Source organism: Rana temporaria, chromosome 2, assembly GCF_905171775.1.
Source record: "Rana temporaria chromosome 2, aRanTem1.1, whole genome shotgun sequence".
NCBI classification, from domain to species: Eukaryota; Metazoa; Chordata; class Amphibia; order Anura; family Ranidae; genus Rana; species Rana temporaria.
The window spans coordinates 412,832,793-412,839,954 of record NC_053490.1 but is presented as its reverse complement, the minus strand read 5'-3'; positions in this window follow the sequence as shown (position 1 = coordinate 412,839,954).

Genomic DNA, 7,162 nt, shown 5'->3' with positions numbered 1-7,162 from the left:
GTAATGGCGGTGATCTTAACCACTTCCATACAGGGCACTTATACACCTTCCTGCCCAGACCAATTTTTAGCTTTCAGCGCGGTTGCACTTTGAATGACAATTGCGCGGTCATGCTACACTGTACCCAAACTAAATTTTTATCATTTTGTACCCACAAATAGAGCTTTTTTTTGGTGGTATTTGATCACCTCTGGGATATTTATTTTCTGCAAAAAAAAATAAAAAAATGACCGAAAATTTAGAAAAAAAATGTTTTTTTTTTGTTTCTGTTATAAAACATTGTAAATAAGTACGTTTTCTCCTTCACTGATGGGCACTGATGGTACTGAAACTGACGGGCACTGATAAGGCGGCACTGATGGGCACCGATGAGGTGGCACTGATGTGGTGGCATTGATGGGCACTAATGTGCGGCACGGATGGGCACTGATAGGCGGCACGGATTAGCGGCATGGATGGGCACTGATAGGCGGCATGGATGGGCACTGATAGGCGGCATGGATGGGCACTGATAGGTGGCACGGATGGGTATAGATGGGCACTATCGTATGTGTTGTACTAATGGATGCCAATCAGTGCCAAACAATACCTGCCAATCAGTGATGCCCATTGTGGGCACTGATTGGCATCCATTGCGGCACTGATTGGCATCCATATGACGTCCAGTCAGGATTCTACAACCACTTCTGTCATTGGCGGGCGGCAAGTGGTTAAGGACCATTGACACTTATACAGCGATCAGTGTTATAAAAATGCACTGATTACTGTGTATATGTCACTGGCAGGGAAGGGGTTAACACTAGGGTGTGATCAAGGAATTAAATGTGTTCCCTGGGAGGTGTTTATAACTGTGGGAGGATGGGACTGACTGGAGGAGGAGAGAGATCGCTGTTCCTAATCGCTAGGAACAGCAGATCTCTCTCTCCTCTCCTGTCAGAACGGAGATCTGTATGTTTCCATTGACAGCTTCCCGTTCTGGCTCTCTTTCCCATGAGTGGCTGGCAGTCATCACGGCCGCAGGTCACTCGCATCGGGTCCCCCGCCGTGCAGCAGGTGCGCGCACACCTGATATGGCTCTTAACCACTTCAGCCCAAGAGGATTTGGCTGCCAAATGACCACTTTATGTGATTCTACACTGCATCGCTTTAACTGACAATTGCAAGATCGTGCAATGTGGCTCCCAAACAAAATGTATGTCCTTTTTTTCCCCACAAATAGAGCTTTCTTTTAGTGGTATTTGATCACCTCTGTGGTTTTTATTTTTTGTGCTATACACTGGCACAAGTTAACCTTTACTCCGTAATTGACTTACATTGCGTTGGTCTGCTCTCTCTGTGTGGGGACAGCTATCTTGGTAGAGGCAGATTCAAAGCAACGTACCTGTATGTTGCTTTGCCTGCCCGTGCCATTCTGCCAATATATACCTGTATCTATGTGAGGCAGACAGCAAGCGGTTAAAGCAGATTCAAAGCAACGTACCTGTACTGCTTTGCCTGCCCATGCCATTCTGCTGACGTATGTCTACGTGAGGCAGACGGCAAGTGGTTAAAGGAGCCGACATACACCTACACCGATTTTCGGGAGCAAGCCGAGCTGCCGCTGTATAATGACGGTGGCTGGTCGGCAAGCAGTTAAAGCTGAACCTCAGTCCTTCAGGTACATTTATAAAAATAAACTGCAAACAGGAATATTGTATTTAAAACACTAAAGATAAACTCCAACTTTGCCTTCAGTCTTGTACAGCTGCACAGTCTCCTCTCCAGAAAGCCCAGAGCAGGGAACAGAGTGACTAGGAGGAGGGCTGCATGACAGAGGGAACAGGGTACATCAAATTAATGATTGGCCGGCCAGGGGGTGAGGGGGCGGAGAGAGGAGTTAATAAAAGTACAGGTTCCCACCCCCCCGGCAAGCACAGCACAGAGGAAAGTACCACCCACCCTCCCCCTTTGATGTTTGTCAAGGTTGTATGTCAGTGTTGTGGCGTTGCGTGTTTTGCTTATTTCATCCATAGGGTCCAGCAAAGGATTGCGTGGCAGCGTTGGTTGGTATCTGCGGGTGGAGGAGGAGCCGTTAAAAAAGCTGAATTAACTCCTGTCGGTGACAGGGGATATGATGGTTTCCAGATAACGGAGGTTAGCTGGAGGGACTGAGTATGGAGCACTGCGGTCGGGAGGATCTTTGAGTCAGCATCGGCTTGAGGCCTGTCAGAGGGGAGCGAGAGACCGCAGTGCAATAGATGATTTATATATATATATATATATATATATATATATATATATATGTTTATATATATATAGGATGTACAGCTAGAGGCTTTGCCTGCGGAGACGAACTTCAGTTGTTAGTTATTACAGATGTGTGTTTTTTTACGTTAATGTTAAATTATTATTATGTTATAATAAATAAGGCTGCTAACGGCCTATAATTTACCCAACAACAACTGGTGTGGTCTCCATTTAATGGGTAGAGGTTGTGGGGTTATGGTTTGGGTAAAATAAGGTTTTGGTCCTGTTTTAGTACATCTGTGATACTATAGTCATGCACTTGAATTGCTTTCTCTTACTTCACTGCACACTGTGAAATTTTAAAGTGTGCATCAACGGCGGATCCAGGGGGGGGGGGGGGCAACAGGGCAATTGCCCCCCCCCCCCCCCCCCCGAGGCAATCATGTTACATTGGCTTAAAAAAAAAAAAAAAAATGTTTTTTTTTTTTTTTACTATTTATTTTTAAACTGCTTTGTGGCAACGGCGGATCCAGGGGGGGGGGACATGGCAATTGCTCCCCCCCCGAGGCAATCATGTCACATTGGCTTTTAAACTGCTTTGCGGTGCCTGCAGCTCCCACTGCCGAGTCTCTCACTCTCTCTCCCTCTCTCATCACCAGGGCTGGTAAACTGCCTGTCCTGAGGCTGCTTTGAGCTGTAGCTGACTGCAGCACTCCCCTCTCTCCTGCGTGTATGACATCGGGCATCTCTGGCTGTGTGTGAGAGCTGGGTCTGTGTTCGGCTGTGCTGCCGGTGCTAGACCTGCTCGTGTGATAGTAGATGGAGATGGAACACTGATTGAATCAGTGTTTTGTCTATCACACAAGCCCGTCTAGGGTGGGACTTTGCTAGAGCCGAACACAGACCTACAGCTCCTGTTTGTTCCATGACACACGTCGGGAGAGGAGATACCTGCTGTGTGTGATCGAGGCATGCCATGGTGAGTGCCATGCACAGTGTGGGCTGCATTAATAGACAAAAGTGGGGGCTGCATTCATATACAAAAGTGGGACTGCATGTATATACAAAAGTGGGACTGCATTCATATACAAAAGTGGGACTGCATTCATAGACACAAGTGGGGCTGCATTCATAGACAAAAGTGGGGCTGCATTCATTGACAAAAGTGGGGCTGCATTCATAGACAAAAGTGGGACTGCATTCATAGACACAAGTGGCACTGCATTTATATACAAAAGTGGGGCTGCATTGATATACAAAAGTGGGTCTGCATTGATATACAAAAGTGGGTCTGCATTGATATACAAAAGTGGGTCTGCATTGATATACAAAAGTGGGACTGCATTAATATACAAAAGTGGGACTGAATTTATACACAAAGGTGGGCTGCGTTCATATGTACAGTGAGGCTGCAATGGTGGCACTGATGAGGCTGCATTGATCTCTTGTACAATGTGTTCAGTCTCTGACCATCCCTTGTACCATGCCTGCAGTCTCTGACCATCTCTCATACACGTCTGCAGTCTCTGACCATCCCTTGTACCATGCCTGCAGTCTCTGACCATCTCTTATACCACGTCTGCAGTCTCTGGCCATCCCTTGTACCATGCCTGCAGTCTCTGACCATCTCTTATACCACGTCTGCAGTCTCTGACCATCCTTGTACCATGCCTGCAGTCTCTGACCATCTCTTATACCACGTCTGCAGTCTCTGACCATCCCTTGTACCACATCTGCAGTCTCTGACCATCCCTTGTACCACGTCTGCAGTCTCTGACCATCCCTTGTACCACGTCTGCAGTCTCTGACCATCTCCTGTACCACGTCTGCAGTCTCTGACCATCTCTTATACCACTTCTGCAGTCTCTGACCATTCCTTGTACCATGCCTGCAGTCTCTGACCATCCCTTGTACCACGTCTGCAGTCTCTGACCAATTTCTTGTATCACGTCTGCAGTCTCTGACCATCCCTTGTACCACGTCTGCAGTCTCTGACCATCCCTTGTACACGTCTGCAGTCTCTGACCATCCCTTGTACCACGTCTACAGTCTCTGACCATCTCCTGTACCACGTCTGCAGTCTCTGACCATCTCCTGTACCACATCTGCAGTCTCTGACCATCTCCTGTACCACGTCTGCAGTCTCTGACCATCTCCTGTACCACGTCTGCAGTCTCTGACCATCTCTTGTACCATGTCTGCAGTCTTTGACCATCCCTTGTACCACGTCTGCAGTCTCTGACCATCTCCTGTACCACGTCTGCAGTCTCTGACCATCTCCTGTACCACGTCTGCAGTCTCTGACCATTTCTTGTACCACGTCTGCAGTCTTTGACCATCTCTTGTACCATGTCTGCATTCTCTGACCATCTCTTGTACCATGTCTGCAGTCTCTGACCATCTCTTGTACCATGTCTGCAGTCCCTGACAATCGTCTACAAACTATGGGATAGATTTATGGCATTTATATTTAAATATTTTTTACTAGTAATGGCGGCGATCATTGATTTTTTAGCGGTACTGCAACATTGCAGCGGACACATCGGACACCTAATTGAGTTCTGTAAGCAACACCTTATTTTCTGGCAGTGCCCCCTCCCGAGGCTAGACTCTGGATCCGCCCTTGGTGTGCATTAGAGGCTGCAGCAAATCAACCAGGGCCTGCTTCATTTCCAGGCTGGAGGACACCCAGCATAATCTAGTCATTTTCTCTCAAACTGAACTGTCCCCAGCCTGCCGCCTTCAATCATTCGATTTCAGTTCTGTCAATTGTAAATGCTTAGTACATGCTTAGTATCATATGTGGGCAAATGTACCATTTGTCTTGCATTCCTCTTGAAAGATGGCCATGCATTTCCCGTTATGTGAATGCACCTAGGCACTCCTGGTCCTACAGCATCAAAACAGTTTTTCTGCCATTAAAGATAGCAGGGACTGAACAGAATGGAGGGGCAGAGTTCCTGGTCAGACAGATATGACGTAGAGCACCATTGACAATCTTTTACTATGGGATCTGTTAGTGAGTTTTGGCTTCACAAGACTGAGCATTTTGGTTTGTGTCTCCAGTTTTGGGATTGCTTTGTATTCTACATTTTTGGTCTTCCATCCTGCAGTCTTTCTGCAGATTTAATTTTGCTACCCGCTGGCCCATTAGTAACAGCCCTACTAATAATTAATAATAACCTACCACATAGTTTAAGTTGCTGTATGTGTATGTTATATACAGGTGTTGGTTATATATCTCCTCTACAGTATATGGGACTGACATAGCTGCCCCTAAAAATATAGTATTACAGTATCTTTATTGTGTAGATTTGTTTTTAACATTTCACTAATTATTTATGGAATAGCAGAAGATTAGAAAATAATGGCAGCGCATTTATCTAGTGCTGTTTACTGCAAGGATAAATGGCCTGAATGACTCTTTGCCGACCTCTATAGCCCACCACCTGAAGTGCATCTCTTAAAACAGACAAGTATTTTTGTTAAAGTGTATTGAAAATCATAATATCAGCCACATTTCTTGATTTTAAAAAGGTACAACAGCGATAAATTATTTTCAAACGGTTAAAGTGGAGGTTCACCCTAAAAACATTTTTCAAACATTACTTTGTGCTCACTTCCAACATTGACAGTATGCTGATTTTTTTTTTGCTGTACATACCGTCGTATAGCTATTTTCCCCCCGGCCTCCGGGTAGTGGCTCCCGCGGGAGTGGGCATTCCAATGCAGAGGCTAAGTGATTTACGTAATGACAAATACTTCCCCCCGGCGCATAAGGCACGCGCCGAGTTTCCGAAAGAAGCCGAACTGTGAGTCGGCTCTATACGGCGCTATATGGCGCCTGCGCACCGACGTTCGGCTTCTTTCGGAAACTGGTGACGTGCCTTATGCGCCGGGGGGAAGTTTTTGTCATCACGTCAATCACTTAGCCTCTGCATAAGAACGCCCACTCCCGCGGGAGCCACTACCCGGAAGCCGGGGGGTAAAATAGCTATACGACGGTATGTACAGCAAAAAAAAAAAAACAGCATACTGTCAATGTTGGAAGTGAGCACAAGGTAATGTTAGAAAAATGTTTTTAGGGTGAACCTCCACTTTAACTAGCTGAAATGATATTTAAATATTAATAAAGGTGAGAGGTGTTAGGAGACAATTGTTTCAGCCCTTCTATGACTCTGCACATGCTCATTCCATCAGAGGAAAATAAAAATGCACACGTGTCTTTACACATGGACCACGAGATGAAAGTCATAAACAACATTCGAAATACACAACAGTACATATTCTGTACAATACAGGTATCGGCATCTGGGAGCAGGATGTCATCTGGTATTAATCACCCTAAGCTACAGAAACACTTTTTCTGACAGCTTGAACATTTTAGGTGGATAAAATATGTTTTTCATTTTGAAGAATACTTTTGGGATGTGAAAGAAAAAAACTGGGTATTAAGTTATAAAAGTGCTAGAATACAATTCCGTATCAGTCTTATTTGGAACCTTAGGAACTAATTGGATGAGAACCATGTTTCCATCCAGGAACAAAAGTGGTACGTGTATCCCACGGGTTAGAATTTGTGATGAGCGAGCCAAGGAAAATTTTGTTGACTGGAAGTTCGCCAAACACTTTAAAAATCCGCAAAACAGTCATGCCTCGTACACACAACCATTTTTCTCGGCAGGAAAAAAAACGACGTTTTTCCCCGATGTGATTCCTCTCCAGCCTGACTTGCATACACACGTTCATGCAAAAAAACGTCCGACCAAAGCGATGTGACTAGGGTTGTCCCGATACCACTTTTTTAGGACCGAGTACAAGTACCGATAGAAAGATATAAAATGATCACACTCCCTATGGGGTGTCAGCAAATTAAAACAGCGCTAACAAATATCTGTGCATATTTGACTAAAAGTGAAAAAAATTATTACAACCC